Raw genomic sequence first — 14,257 nt, forward strand, 5'->3', positions numbered from 1 at the left:
GTTGCCACGTTGTCGAGCCGAGGTGAGCCGTCGTTCAATTTAGAAGATCTGGAACCTTCTCTGTCTTCGCCGCCTTCTCTGACTTCAACTTTCAACTTTCAGATCTTGTCTATTAGCTTTAAACTAATAGACACTAATTTTTATGGTAATTCTTCCTTATTATTGTTAATTAGTGTGAGGGGGTCGAAAAAGCACGAGGCTAATGCGTGACCTTGTCCCTCGTGGGTGTGACGATTATTTTTATTCAATCAAGTGTAATTGGATTTCCTGTGAGTATACACCCAATTGACTAGTAATATAGGAGTCGCCATTCAGTTTTTAACGACAATGAGAAAAACTGACAAAACCCGGTTATCGTGACATAAAGGGAGTGCAATTATGTTTGACCACGACGGCCGTAGGTTCCCTTGTGATCCCTGGTGTGGGGATCTCTCAATATACACCCGCAAGGTAGAGATTGAGGGTTCGGGGGACTGTAACTACCGAGAGGAGTAATTCGCTCGTCGATAACTCCAGAGGCAGGATATCCTTACTAGCTCAGCATAAATAATTGAAGGGACATGCGTTAACTATTAAACTAACCTGAATTGATTTTAGCAATATGCAACATATTATCTGATTTAAATAGTATTAAGGGACCTAGCATGATAATCAGATTTCCCAAAAATATTATATTTGTTAGGCGTGATAGAACAATCATATTAGGTTATTTTAACAGTTCATAAAAAGGGCGAGGAAAGCAGTTAAATCATCGAAAAGGGACACATTACGACGCACCCTTGAGAGGTGCGTCACGGTTCTCAGAAAACTAACCACTTTGACTTTGCTATTTCTCCTTTTTATTTAACGAATCTCAATTACGGGACAGGATACGTTCTGTTCGATTTATGGATCGATTGCGACAGAACGCGTGAACAGTTTCGCAGCGAGAGGCTTAGGCTAAGGGTTGGAGTCAATACTCAGAATATAATTGTGTGTTGTTGTGTCGAAACTAGGGGCCTATTTATAGGGAAGAGTTCGTGGAAAGATAGAATTGCAGAGTTCTAATCCGCAAAGAGTTAGGAAAAAACACGTACCCAGGTATTTTCAGCGCCCAGGCCTGGGCGCCGAAGATTTCGGCGCCCAGAGCCAGGCGTTAAAAATAGGGTCTGGGCAGTTTTGTTTAGTCAGATTCGGATTCCTAAAATCCGTAGAGTTTGAGATTAATTCGAGTCTTTTAGTGCGTATCAATTTTGTGACGGAATACGTCTGGGCCCGTTACGAACTCTAGGCTCGTTAGGATTTTAATTAATACGTAACTCTTATTTCCGAATCCTATTAGGAATAGGATTCTCGCGGTTTTCTATCTCATTTAGGATTTATGTTGGAATGCAACACCTAATTCTGACAGGTTTCTATCTTTTATGATTTGCCACTTTTAGAAGCTACCTTTTAAGGCAATTACTATTTTTAGCTGGTTTCCATAAATAGCAGGTTTCGGGTGAAATGAAATGGGGAATCGAGATCCGTTTATTTTATAGGAGATGCTTTGTCAAGTGGAGTTTTTATGCTTTCATCATCGAACCTTTCCCTTGCGGGAACGGGGACAATAGTAGGTGTCTACAGTTAGCCCCCACTTTGACTGAGTCTTGGAGTAAGACGATGGTCAAAGTATCAGACGGAGTGCGTCACACAAGCCAATATTGTATGTGACCTGTTTTGCGAGGGTCTCACGAGCCCCCGAGTGATAACATTTGACTTAAGGGTCATCACTTGAAGTGTCGACATATCCCTCACGTGTCATTGGGATTTGTCAACTGATAGTATAGAAACTTCCTCACTTTGTCATTGGAAGAATCTAAAGGTGCGTAGAAACTCCCTCACTTTGTCATTGGGAGTAGCTACAGATGTTTTCGAAATTAAAGCTGTAAAGTGTAATTGGGCCTGGCCAAGCCCAATCACGAGGTAAAACGTTTTTAAAGATTCTCATTTTCAGGGCTAGCTAAACGAGAAAACCCCCTTGTTTTTATAGGACGTAAAACGAAGGAAAATCCAGCACATCGTTCTTTTTTGGAAAAACGGAAAACCAATCCTTTAATTTTTGGAAAAAGGGAAAACCAATCCTTTAATTTTTGGAAAAAGGGAAAACCAATCCTTTAATTTTTGGAAAAAGGGAAAACCGAAAAAAGTTATCGCTGCAGCGACTAAGGACCTGCGTGGTTAGTGACGCAGACCCCGCCCGCTGAAGGTGGGCGAGCCTGTCCGCTGAGGCTGGACTCCCCGTCCGATAGAAGTGGACGAATCTGTTTTGATGTTTTTGAAAATAAGGACCTACGCGGTTTGCGACGTAGACCCCGCCGGCTGAAGATGGCGAACCTGTCCGCTGAGGGTGGACGCCCCGTCCGATAGAAGTGGACGAATCTGTTTTGAAATTGCCTATTTTAAATTTGAAGGTTTTATTTCTTTCGAAAACTGAGGACCTGCGCGGCTAGTGACGCAGACCCCGCCCGCTGAGGGTGGGCGAGCCCATTTTGAATTTCTTATTTTGCCTATGTAGAAGGGCTTTTGTGATTACAACCTGTTGGTGGGTCGTAATATTTCCTGATTATATGTGTCCTATAAGCGGGTCCACACTGTGTATATTTTTGTTTAACAATATATTTCTTTGTGATATCCAAACATGACATGGTGTATGGCGCAGTCCGGGAATGTGATTTTGATCGCGCGCTCCTCGTTGGAGTCTATTTTTTCGCGAGCCCCCAAGCACTGGGGCTCGTCGGTTGTTTTTTTGCATCTTGTAATCATGTTCGGGGTCATGCTCGTATGTGCGAGTGACCTCCTATAGTAGTGTGCTATTTTAGCGAAGCCGTGGAGTGCGACTTTAGTTTTCAGGCGACATCCGGTTTTAGCTTGGCCCGGATTAACCCTTTGACAGACAAACATTTTTTATTTGAAAAACCAATGACTTGACGACACATATTTTTGGTGTTTCGAAGAATGACCATGATATTTAACTTGCTTTTTTTTTTTTTTGAAAGTGTACACAAGCATTTTCTGAGACGAGTCTAAGTTTCAACTAAGTTTTTATATATATTTTTTTTCCCTTATTTGGGAGCTAAAGGTGCTTTGGGCTTAATCCTACTTGCAATAGGGCCTCGTGTTTTAGCAACACGGGCTTAAGTCCTTTCCTGTTCCGTGTTTTATGAAATATGGGCCTTGGGCTGCATTTTCAGCGCCCAAGTTCAGGCGTCAAACATTTCGGCGCCCAGGCCTGGGCGCTGAAAGTCCTTTCCTGGTAATATTTGACTTTCGGATTTCCTAACACGTTTCCGAATGGGATCAGGATGTCATGGGGTGCGTTCAGCTATATATAGGGGCTAGATACGTCCTTATTTTCCACCACTCTCAAATTTTTTCTCTCTTCTTGCTGTGCTCTAATTATTTACTGCTTTTGCCATGTCGATCCCTACTTTCTCACTCCAACGGACTGTTAGGCGTTGGCTGCGGGCCCTTACTCCCACAGAAAAAGATTTGTTAAAAGAATACCACTTAGAGGCACTTTTAGGCTTACAACAAATTAATATTGATTATAATTTTCTGCATGCTGCCCTAAGCTTTTGGGACTCCGATCATCATGTTTTTTCCTTTCGGGGCAATGAAATATGTCCTTTGCCCGATGAATTTGCTGCGATCCTTGGTTATCCTACTAATGCTACTCCTGTTACCCCTGGCACTATTGAAGAGGGTAAAACAACCATAAGGGCTTTCCTAGGGCTAGATGATAACATGTTTGCTGAAATTGTTGTAGATGATAAGGTTAACTTGGCAAAACTTGTAAAACATCACTTTAGGCCTAGTAAGAATATGACCGAACAAAAACTGAATATTCGAGCCCTTGTATTTTTCTTGTTGAATCATTATTTGCTGTCGAATAATAATGGTGAGTTCGGTGACATAAGGTTGATCCCCTTGATCAGCCAGATGGAAAGTTGCTATTCTATCATGCCGTTGGTTGTTGCCGAGACTTTGCTGAGTGCGGATGAACTGAAGAAGGATGCCAAATCCGAACATTTTATGGGAAGCCCCCTATTACTCCAGGTAATCGATCTTTTCCTTGCGCACATGTACGTCACTTTTATATATTTCTTTTTGCCAGGGGCTGAGTTTCAGCGCCCAGGGCTGGGCGCTGGAATTTTTCGGCGCCTGGTCCTGGGCGTTGAAACTGCGCTCCAGGAACCGTTTTTTCTTTCTTTTCATTCTTTTGATTCGATCGTACCTGTTTTTGCAGATTTGGCTTGCGGAACGGCTTAGACTTTTGGAAGCTCCTGCCGATCCTAAACATTATCGCCCTATAGCTTTGGGTAACCGAAAATACTTGCACCAAGGCCAGGACGAGGCCGAATGGACCTCCCTTTTTACTTATGGCATTTGTTCTATTAAGTGGGTGGTACCATGGTGGGGTTTGACTACTATGACAGGGGGGTCTGATGTATCGGTTTATGTTTCTTTGTTGGGGATTTCTCGTCCCATTTATATTTTCCCTTACCGAGTCATGCGTCAATATGGTTTAAGACAGACTATCCCCTTTTCTGACACGGTACCACCTAAGGTAGCGGCCTTTTCACAAACACGGGTCTTAGCGTGGGCTAGGTATTATGATGGTCTCCCGCGTTGGGCCGTAGCTAAAAATGGCTTTGTGGGTCTTTCTGAAAAATATAAGCTGTGGATGAGTTCCGATGACAAAGATGTGAGGACCGAGGCTCGAAATGGGGAGCCGGCTGAGCTTTTGATACCTCGTATTCGTGTTAAGTATGAGGGTCCTGATTCTGCCAGACCTCGTACCTATAGTTTTAAGACTGTGAAAGCTCGTCCTGATCGAAAGCGAAAGGAAGTTCCTCCCCGTTCCAGTGTCAGGCCTAAAAAGATGCCTAACATGAAGGGGCCTGCTGTTGTTAAAAGAAATGCAAGCTCTCGCGGAGATCGTCGCCGGAACAATGTATGGGTTAGGAAGGCTCAGCCGCCTGTAGAAACAGTGGCTAGCTCAGTTGATGATAATAACCCTTCTCCCATCATTGCCTGTGCCTTCGAGGCTAAGCGGGCTATAATTGAGAATGTTTCTGAAGCCTTGACATCTTTGGAAGTTAGTGTCCAGGAGCCGGTTCTTATGGAGATTGATATTGGGGCAGCGCAGAAGACTGTGGGGGTGAATCCTGCGAACATTGCTCTCTACAAGACTTTATTTGATGATCCAGAAGAACTAGAGTAGTGTAGTTCTTGCTAGGGTGTAGGTGCCCTTTATTTATTTCAGTTGTGTTTGTTTTTATTCCTAGCACTTTGTTTTCCTTCTTATTATATTTTAAAAAGGCGTATTTTAGTTTTCATTTAATTTTTTTTCTCCTCTTTTATATGTCTAACACCTTTTTTACACAAAGAATATATTTTTTATTTGGACCGAATCCTTGGTAAGGATTGCCTACGTATCTTGTCAGAATCAGGTCGCGCGTAGTTCTAGCTTTAGAATAATTTCTAGTATGCCGTATTTCGGTAAATATGTCCTGAAGTGGGAACATATTACTTAATCGGTCAAATGAGTGAAGTATTTATCATTATTTTCATCTGCCGTTTTTTTTGCCATAGGTTGCGTAAAATTCAACTAATTTGTATAGCTATATTCTTGGCAAACCTATTTGGATACGTACTGTACCCCCCAAGTGTTCGTTATTTTTCCGTTGTGTGCGGATAAAATGACGAGCACTTTCAAAAAGAAGACTTTTGGCAGGCAGAGAGTTTCAACGCCCAGGCTGGGGCGTCAGAAATTTCGGCGCCCAGCCCTGGGCGCTGAAAATGACTTGGGCGGTCAATTTTGACGTTTTGCTTCACATGTTCTTGCGTTTATTTCTATTTCCTTTTTTTTGTGCCTTGATATTTTGCTTTTAAAGTTAATTTTGAGGCTATTTTGGAGGCTTTTTGACTGTTAGCGTGAAACCCATTTTTGTCCAGATTAATTTTTTTCTATTGGTGACTCAAAACAGTTTTGAAAATGGAGTCAGGGTGCGGAGTTTATGAAGATCTTTGTGTAGGCTTTGGAGGTAGGTTGGTAGTGAAGGGTATGATGGAATCTATGTTTTATGAATCTATTTTTTTTTTTGTAACATTTGCATTTGTTTTAAATCTTTGATTTTCTTTGATTTTGGGTTGCATGGATTGGCTCTTATGATGACATCGGTTGGCTTTTTAGATTTTGGGGATGGGATAGTGTGGTTTATTTTGTGGGTTTCGGGAACTGGTTCCCATGGCACTATTTCAAAACCGAGTGGGCTTTGTTTGTTGGGCCTAGAGTGGGCCGCCTCTTTATTTTTATATTTTGCAAGTACATTTGGTGTTTTAGTGTTAGAATAAAATTTTTAGGAGAAATGTTACGCTTTTATTGATTCGGAAAGTAAGGAAAACACACTGAAATAAAACTGACCCACATTCTAAGGGGCCTTAGGACCATCTAAAGTCTCTATTATTATTTTTTCTCTATCAATCTAAAGAACTACTAGGCGCTTTTTACTAATGGTGCTCTGTATGGCTCAAGCCTGGGGTTTAGTCTCATAAAACTTCGGTCCTTCACCGGTACTCATCTTGAATTCCATTCCTTTTGCGTTGACCCACTGATATGTCTTCACCCATCCGTTCTCGACCTCTTCTAGTGTTGATGCAGGAAAGATTAACCGGGTTGGATCGAAACCTTCATCTTGTAAAGCTATGGTAGTCATCACAGTCTCGTCCTCCATAGGCCTCGATTCGTTAAACAATGTCCATAGAGCCTGGTTGTCCAATATTTCAGCTGTTTTAATCTTGGTGAGGTGGGGTGCCTCATCCAAGGTGTGGCAGTCATGGAAAATTTCAAATCCGGGTTTTAGCAAGCCATCCTGAACGAAGGGTTCAGGGAAATCACAACATGGGTGTTCTTCTCCTTCCCGAATGAACATCCCGTTAAGGGTCCTTTGATATGGGGGAAGGAGGGTGGTTTGTTTGGCTTTGTTAAGGCGTAGCCTGGATAGGCGGTCAGCAATATCTTCCTCCGTTGGTTCATAACCTAAGCCGAAGGGAGTAGATTTGTCGGGAAGAGGATGGAATGTGCATTCCTTCTTCCTTATGCCCAATGGGGTTCCTGGAAAATAGCCTTGAGCTAACAGCATTCTAGGGATGACTCGGGATGCATGCGGGTCTAGGAATGCTGGATCATAATCTTCGATGAACTGGATTGTTTCTTCCATTTGAAACCCATAAAGGTCGTCTGCAGTTTCAGCCGTTCCAACCATAGTACAACTGACGTCGAGAGGAGGGGCGCGGATTTCTAGTATTACCCCGTTATGGTTAAGTTTAACCATTTGGTGCAAGGTTGAAGCCACACCTCCTAAGTCATGGAGCCAAGGTCGTCCCAAGAGGAGGTTGAAAGTGGGCTTGATGTCGATTATTTGAAACTCCGTGGTGCGTGCCACAGGCCCAGTTTGTATGGTAAGGTTGATTTTTCCCAATACAGGCCTTCGGGAGTTATCATAAGCTCGTACCCCTTGTGAGGAGGTTTGGAAGTCATCGCTTCCTAGCCCCAAACAATGGGCGGTTCGCAATGGGCAGACATTAACCGCCGAACCATTATCTACGAGCGCTAGGGGGATGTTTTGTCCTTTGCATCCAACCACTAGGTAAAGGGCTTTATTGTGAGCACCCCCTTCTTTGGGTAAGTCTTTATCAGTGAAAACTATGGCCTTTTCTCCGGCATCTCTCGTGACATGGCTAACCAATGAGTCAGGTGTGATATCTGTAGGTACTGAGATGAGGTCAAGTGAGCGAATAAGCTTTTCGCGATGTTCCTTTGTAGTACACATAAGATCCCAGATGGTAATCTCAGCCTTGGTTCTTTTTAGTTGTTTCAGGAGAGGATTTTCAATGACTTCTGCGACGGTGGTGTGCCGTCCGTTCTCAGGAGTTTGCCTAACCGGGATGTCGTCCATAGGAGGTGGGTGAATGTCCGGTTGGTATATTCTTCCGGATCGAGTGAGGTTGTCGACCTCGGGCTCCTGAGGGGTGGTGTCAATGAGAGCATACCCGGACCAAGTTTCAGTGAAGAAGTCCCGGCCCGAGACTTGAGATAGGTAAATATCTTCAGCATCATCGTTCCACACACCGCACACTTCCTCTCGATTCGATCCATAGGGACAACAGCGAGTGGTGCACCTTGAGGTGTAATATACACCGTGGGGTCGAAATTCTCTGGTTGGTCGAGAGAGATGTGACAAGAGCCGAGTGGGCTCTTGTTGTTGTTGGGCTTGCCAACGTTAGGGAGAGGTATTACTTCATCCTCTATCATGTCCTGGATCGTATGTTTTAGAGTCCAGCAGTTTTCAGTGTAATGCCCATTTCCTTGATGGAATTTGCAGTAAGTACCTTCGACCCAATATTTGTTTTTGATAGGAGGGTCACGGGTGGGGCCTATAGGTCTCAACTTTTCTTGATTGGTTAGTCTTTCAAAGGCTTGTACCAAAGTTGACCCGAGTGGGGCAAACTTTCGGTCTCGGACCCATCTTACAGGGTTTCTTCGGGCGGGAGCCTCTTCTACAGCATGGACTTCTTGGGCTTGGGATGTGTTACCCCGATTATAGGTGTTGGTCTTATATGTGGGTTTTCTTTGTATAGTTTTGGCGAGGTCGTCCTCGATCTTTATTCCCACATCATAAACTCTTTTGAAAGTGTCGAGTCCCAGGTACCTAAGGTGTTGCCTGTAAGCTGGGTCCAGGTTGTCAATGAACTTTTGGACCACTTCTGTTTCGGAAGGCCTATTGATTAGCTGGGCCGCCTGGTCCCTCCATCTAGCAAAGTAGGCTGTGAAACCCTCATTTTTCTTTTGGAAGAGAACTTCCAGCTCGCGCATGGTGACTTGGAAATCCATGTTCGACGAGTATTGCTTGATGAAGACATTGACAAAGTCTTCCCAAGTGGGGAAGAGCTTAGGGTCCTGGTGATAGTACCATTTGAGCGGCACAGGTTCCAAGGACAAAGGAAAGGCAGGTAAGTACATGGACTTGTCCACGCCTTTCAAGTTCATGGTATTCACAAAGCTCAGTAGATGATCACGGGGGTTATCCGTGGCCTTGAACTTTGGAAAGTCAGATGAACTGAACTTTTCTGTTAATTTTCCAGGAAAAGGTTCAGGATCGAGGGAGAAGTATTTGCTCCCCATGGTTTGCCGTAGGACCATTTTTTCAATCCTCTTCTCGTTTTCGAGGTCATTTTTGGCTTGCGCAGCCGCTAAAGCTTCATTTTCCATTTTCAGTTGGCCCATAAGTTGGGTCATTTGGACCATCTGGTCTCGCAAATCTTCGATGGACATGTTTGAAGGTGCGAATCGAGGTTGGGGAAGCGGAGATCCTTGAAATGAGGGACGACGGACGGAGCTTGGAGTTACTAAACCTGGTGTTGGTGATGTATCTTCGAGACGCACTAACCGTTGATTCCCTGATCGGCACCAAGTGGCAGGACCAGTCCTAGGCATAAGATAAGCTAAAGTTTAGGTTCCCAAAGTTTCAAGCATTACTTAGTCTAGACTTCGACTCTCTAAATTGGTTTTTTGCTCTTTCTTCTGTCGGTACACTTTTTGGGGTTTTTTTTATTTTGGTCATTCTTTGGATTTTCAAAACACTTGTCCGTGTGACATTCGTAGTTGTTAGCATGTTCGGTTTTGGTGCCGAGCATTGCCGTCGTAGGAGGCCCAACAACGACACAAAGAGTTATTAATTTTTCACGAGTCGTTTTTTGAAATCGAGTGCTTTTCTTACGCCCTCGTAGCAATTCTTTTGATGAACAATTTTTTTGTGCTACGCATTTTCCTTTCGCTCGGGCACCGAGGCTGCTGCGCCTAAACAGAAGGCCAAGCAGCAACTTCAGCGCTCAGCTAGGGGCGTGAGAAATTTTGGCGCCCAGCCAGGGGCGTTGAAAATTCGTCCCTGGCTGGTTCTCGTTTTCTGTTTTCTGTTTATGCGACTTCAATTTACGTGCTTGCCTAATAACGTCCTTTACGCGTAATAGCGTTTGTGGGATTCGTTACAGGCCATCCCGAGCGTCGCTTATTTTTGTGGCGATCATTCAGGTTTGCGGAACACGTGTTTCGGTATAACTCTTTGGCAAATTAGTCTATGAATGTTTGGGCAGTTTTTAAGGTCGTTAGTTTTCTAGGATAGTTTGTCACACACAATCACATATTTCGCTACACATAACTACAATACAAACATGGATTTGAAAATTAAATATGCCACGTAGTTTATGATAGGCTTCTATGGGTAGTTTATTTGCGCCTGGCTTGGTACCGCTTCTATCGTAGATCCAACACATGCCCCGGTCGAGGTAGTGTCTTCAACAGACGAATTTCGCTCAAGAGGCCAACCCGCAAGTGCAAGCCAAGGGGGCATGCAGGCGAGAGGGACCTAATGGGCGAGCGATTGGGTTCGGGATAGGTGTACTACCTGCACAAGTACCGAGTGGGAAACATGCGCGGCGTATGCACCCCCCTATTGGCGAAAAAAGGTATCCTTAGTCCCAACTCCCGAGGGAGCCGAGATTCGTTATGCGGTTCTGCCCGTTCACATTAATATGCTGATTTTCAGGTCGTCCCAACTTGATGGGGAAATAAACGCGGGGTAGGATCGTTTCACCCTTCGGCTATTTTGATTACCTACAAGCACGAGTATTTCCTTCACTATCCCCAGTGGAGTCGCCACTGTGAGGGGGTCGAAAAAGCACGAGGCTAATGCGTGACCTTGTCCCTCGTGGGTGTGACGATTCTTTTTATTCAATCAAGTGTAATTGGATATCCTGTGAGTATACACCCAATTGACTAGTAATATAGGAGTCGCCATTCAGTTTTTAACGACAATGAGAAAAACTGACAAAACCCGGTTATCGTGACATAAAGGGAGTGCAATTATGTTTGACCACGACGGCCGTAGGTTCCCTTGTGATCCCTGGTGTGGGGATCTCTCAATATACACCCGCAAGGTAGAGATTGAGGGTTCGGGGGACTGTAACTACCGAGAGGAGTAATTCGCTCTTCGATAACTCCAGAGGCAGGATATCCTTACTAGCTCAGCATAAATAATTGAAGGGACATGCGTTAACTATTAAACTAATCTGAATTGATTTTAGCAATATGCAACATATAATACTAATTCGATCGTGATTATCTGATTTAAATAGTATTAAGGGACCTAGCATGATAATTAGATTTCCCAAAAATATTATATTTGTTAGGCGTGATAGAACAATCATATTAGGTTAGTTTAACAATTCATAAAAAGGGCGAGGAAAGCAGTTAAATCATCGAAAAGGGACACATTACGACGCACCCTTGAGAGGTGCGTCACGGTTCTCAGAAAACTAACCACTTTGACTTTGCTATTTCTCCTTTTTATTTAACGAATCTCAATTACGGGACAGGATACGTTCTGTTCGATTTATGGATCGATTGCGACAGAACGCGTGAACAGTTTCGCATCGAGAGCCTTAGGCTAAGGGTTGGAGTCAATACTCAGAATATAATTGTGTGTTGTTGTGTCGAAACTAGGGGCCTATTTATAGGGAAGAGTTCGTGGAAAGACAGAATTGCAGAGTTCTTATCCGCAAAGAGTTAGGAAAAAACACGTACCCAGGTATTTTCAGCGCCCAGGCCTGGGCGCCGAAGATTTCGGCGCCCAGAGCCAGGCGTTGAAAATAGGGTCTGGGCAGTTTTGTTTAGTCAGATTCGGATTCCTAAAATCCGTAGAGTTTGAGATTAATTCGAGTCTTTTAGCGCGTATCAATTTTGTGACGGAATGCGTCTGGGCCCGTTACGAACTCTAGGCTCGTTAGGATTTTAATTAATACGTAACTCTTATTTCCGAATCCTATTAGGAATAGGATTCTCGCGGTTTTCTATCTCATTTAGGATTTATGTTGGAATGCAACACCTAATTCTGACAGGTTTCTATCTTTTATGATTTGCCACTTTTAGAAGCTACCTTTTACGGCAATTACTATTTTTAGCAGGTTTCCATAAATAGCAGGTTTCGGGTGAAATGAAATGGGGAATCGAGATTCGTTTATTTTATAGGAGATGCTTTGTCAAGTGGAGTTTTTATGCTTTCATCATCGAACCTTTCCCTTGCGGGAACGGGGACAAAAGTAGGTGTCTACAATTAGTTGCGTTGATTTCGCGCGTTAAGGGTTTTTTTGGGTGATATTGGGTTATTGAATGTGTGTTTAGTCGGACATATGTAGAATTCGTATGATTGAAATGGATTAGTTGTTAGTTCAATTGATGATATTTGTTAGTTCAACAAGATCAGTTTGTAGTTCAATTGAACTTCCTAAAAAATGAAATACAACAGAAATTTGATTGCCGGACTTTGTTGTTGTTCTTTTGTTAAGTTATTTTGGGCTACGGACGTAATTAGTTTAGGGTATAATTAGGCAGGAGATCGCAGAAGATAATTTTGTGAAAGTTTGATCGGTAATTATCTACAATTAGTTTGTAAACATCCATTCCCTGTTATGCATTCTGCACCCCTACCAGAGTGCCAGATGATTTAACACAACTTAATTATATAAAGGCAGCACAATAATCCAATTTCTCCGTAAATAGCCACAGTTTTGCGAATGTTTTGCGGTTTGATAGAGAAACATATATCTGCTGGAGTAGTGCTGGTGCTCGACGCCTAGACATGTTGCTTTATATAGGATGTTGCTTGTAAAACTATCAGCATTTTGCTTCTCTTACTTGTCACTAGGACTCAAAATTAGTGCCCTGCTAGACACTTTCATTTAGACATTGCAAGAAGTCATAATCTTATCCTTGAATGTTATTATCTTACCCTATCTTCATCGACTCCATGGGAATTTCTCTAAGCTAGACTATGTTGTAAATGTGAGTAACAATTCATAGTAGGCACTTAGGAGATTGCTCAGGAGAGTAGACAGCTTTCTGACATTGATTTTGATAGGGACGACGCTTGTAGAATCTGCTTGGAGCCTTGCACCAAGATGGTGTTGCCTAATTGTTGTCATTCAATGTGCATCAACTGCTATCGGGATTTTGATAGGGACGACGCTTGTGGAATCTTCTTAGAGCCTTGCACCAAAATGGTGTTGCCTAATTGTTGTCATTCAATGTGCATCAACTTCTATCGGGACTGGTAAGTTGATTTGTAAAATAATTTTGCCTTTAAAAACTTCAATAAAGTGATAACAAATATTCCATGCTGCCATTGTCTAAGAAATTGGAATCCTGAAATGTTACCTATGATAGGAATTTGAGGTCAGAATACTTTCCTTTATGCCGGGGTAGTATACAGAGAGTTTAGTCAGGTGACCTCTGGGTTCTGACCTACTGGACAAATGTGGTTGACCCAAAAACTGTTATGGAGCAGGATATCGCGTTTGTATCTATTTATTAACAGTCTGCCAAAGGATGTTCCTGATGCTCTGTTTTTAATGTTTTATGAGTACTTAATCTAATGATGCTAAACAAGGAAGACATTTGTACAGAGTTAAAATGAAAACGAATTCCAACAATTGTAAATATTTTTCAAATGTTGTTTCGTCAAAATGTAGAATAATGTATATGGTTCAGTATAAATCAACTACTAGGCTGCATATAGCTGACGTCACAATTCCTTCAAATCCTTACCCTTTAAAAAGCAAGGGATGCTCCAAATTTTTCTTAGGAATAGTGAATGACTATCCTACCCCTGAATTCCTACTTGAAAAAAATTGGTTTTTCTTAAGAATAGTGTAATTACTGCCACATACTTTTCCTTTATCGGAATCCTTACCCTTTAAAAAGCAAGGGATGCTCCAAATTTTTCTTAGGAATAGTGAATGACTATCCTACCCCTGAATTCCTACTTGAAAAAAATTGTCCGCTTTCTCTAGAAAAATGAGGTTCTAGGATCCACCTTACTTTTCCATCTCCAGGTTCTCCCTCAAGCTTCATCTCTTCCATTATCTACATTCGTATTATTTGTATCTCTATTTACGACCTCCATCGGTTACATTTCTCTTTCCTACTGCTTCTATTAGTTCGTTGAAATTCCTAATTCTTTTTCCTGAATTTTGGTTGGTGATTTACAAATCTTACCAAATATCTCGTAGACGGGTTTTCAGCAGGCTTATTCGAGGAGAATTTTAGTATGTTTGAATGGAGTGTTACAATTATTTGTCTTCCTGATATTACCATGTAGTAAGTTTCTTGTCTCTTTTT

The sequence above is a fragment of the Spinacia oleracea genome, chromosome 4 (genome assembly GCF_020520425.1).
Source record: "Spinacia oleracea cultivar Varoflay chromosome 4, BTI_SOV_V1, whole genome shotgun sequence".
NCBI lineage: Eukaryota > Viridiplantae > Streptophyta > Magnoliopsida > Caryophyllales > Amaranthaceae > Spinacia > Spinacia oleracea.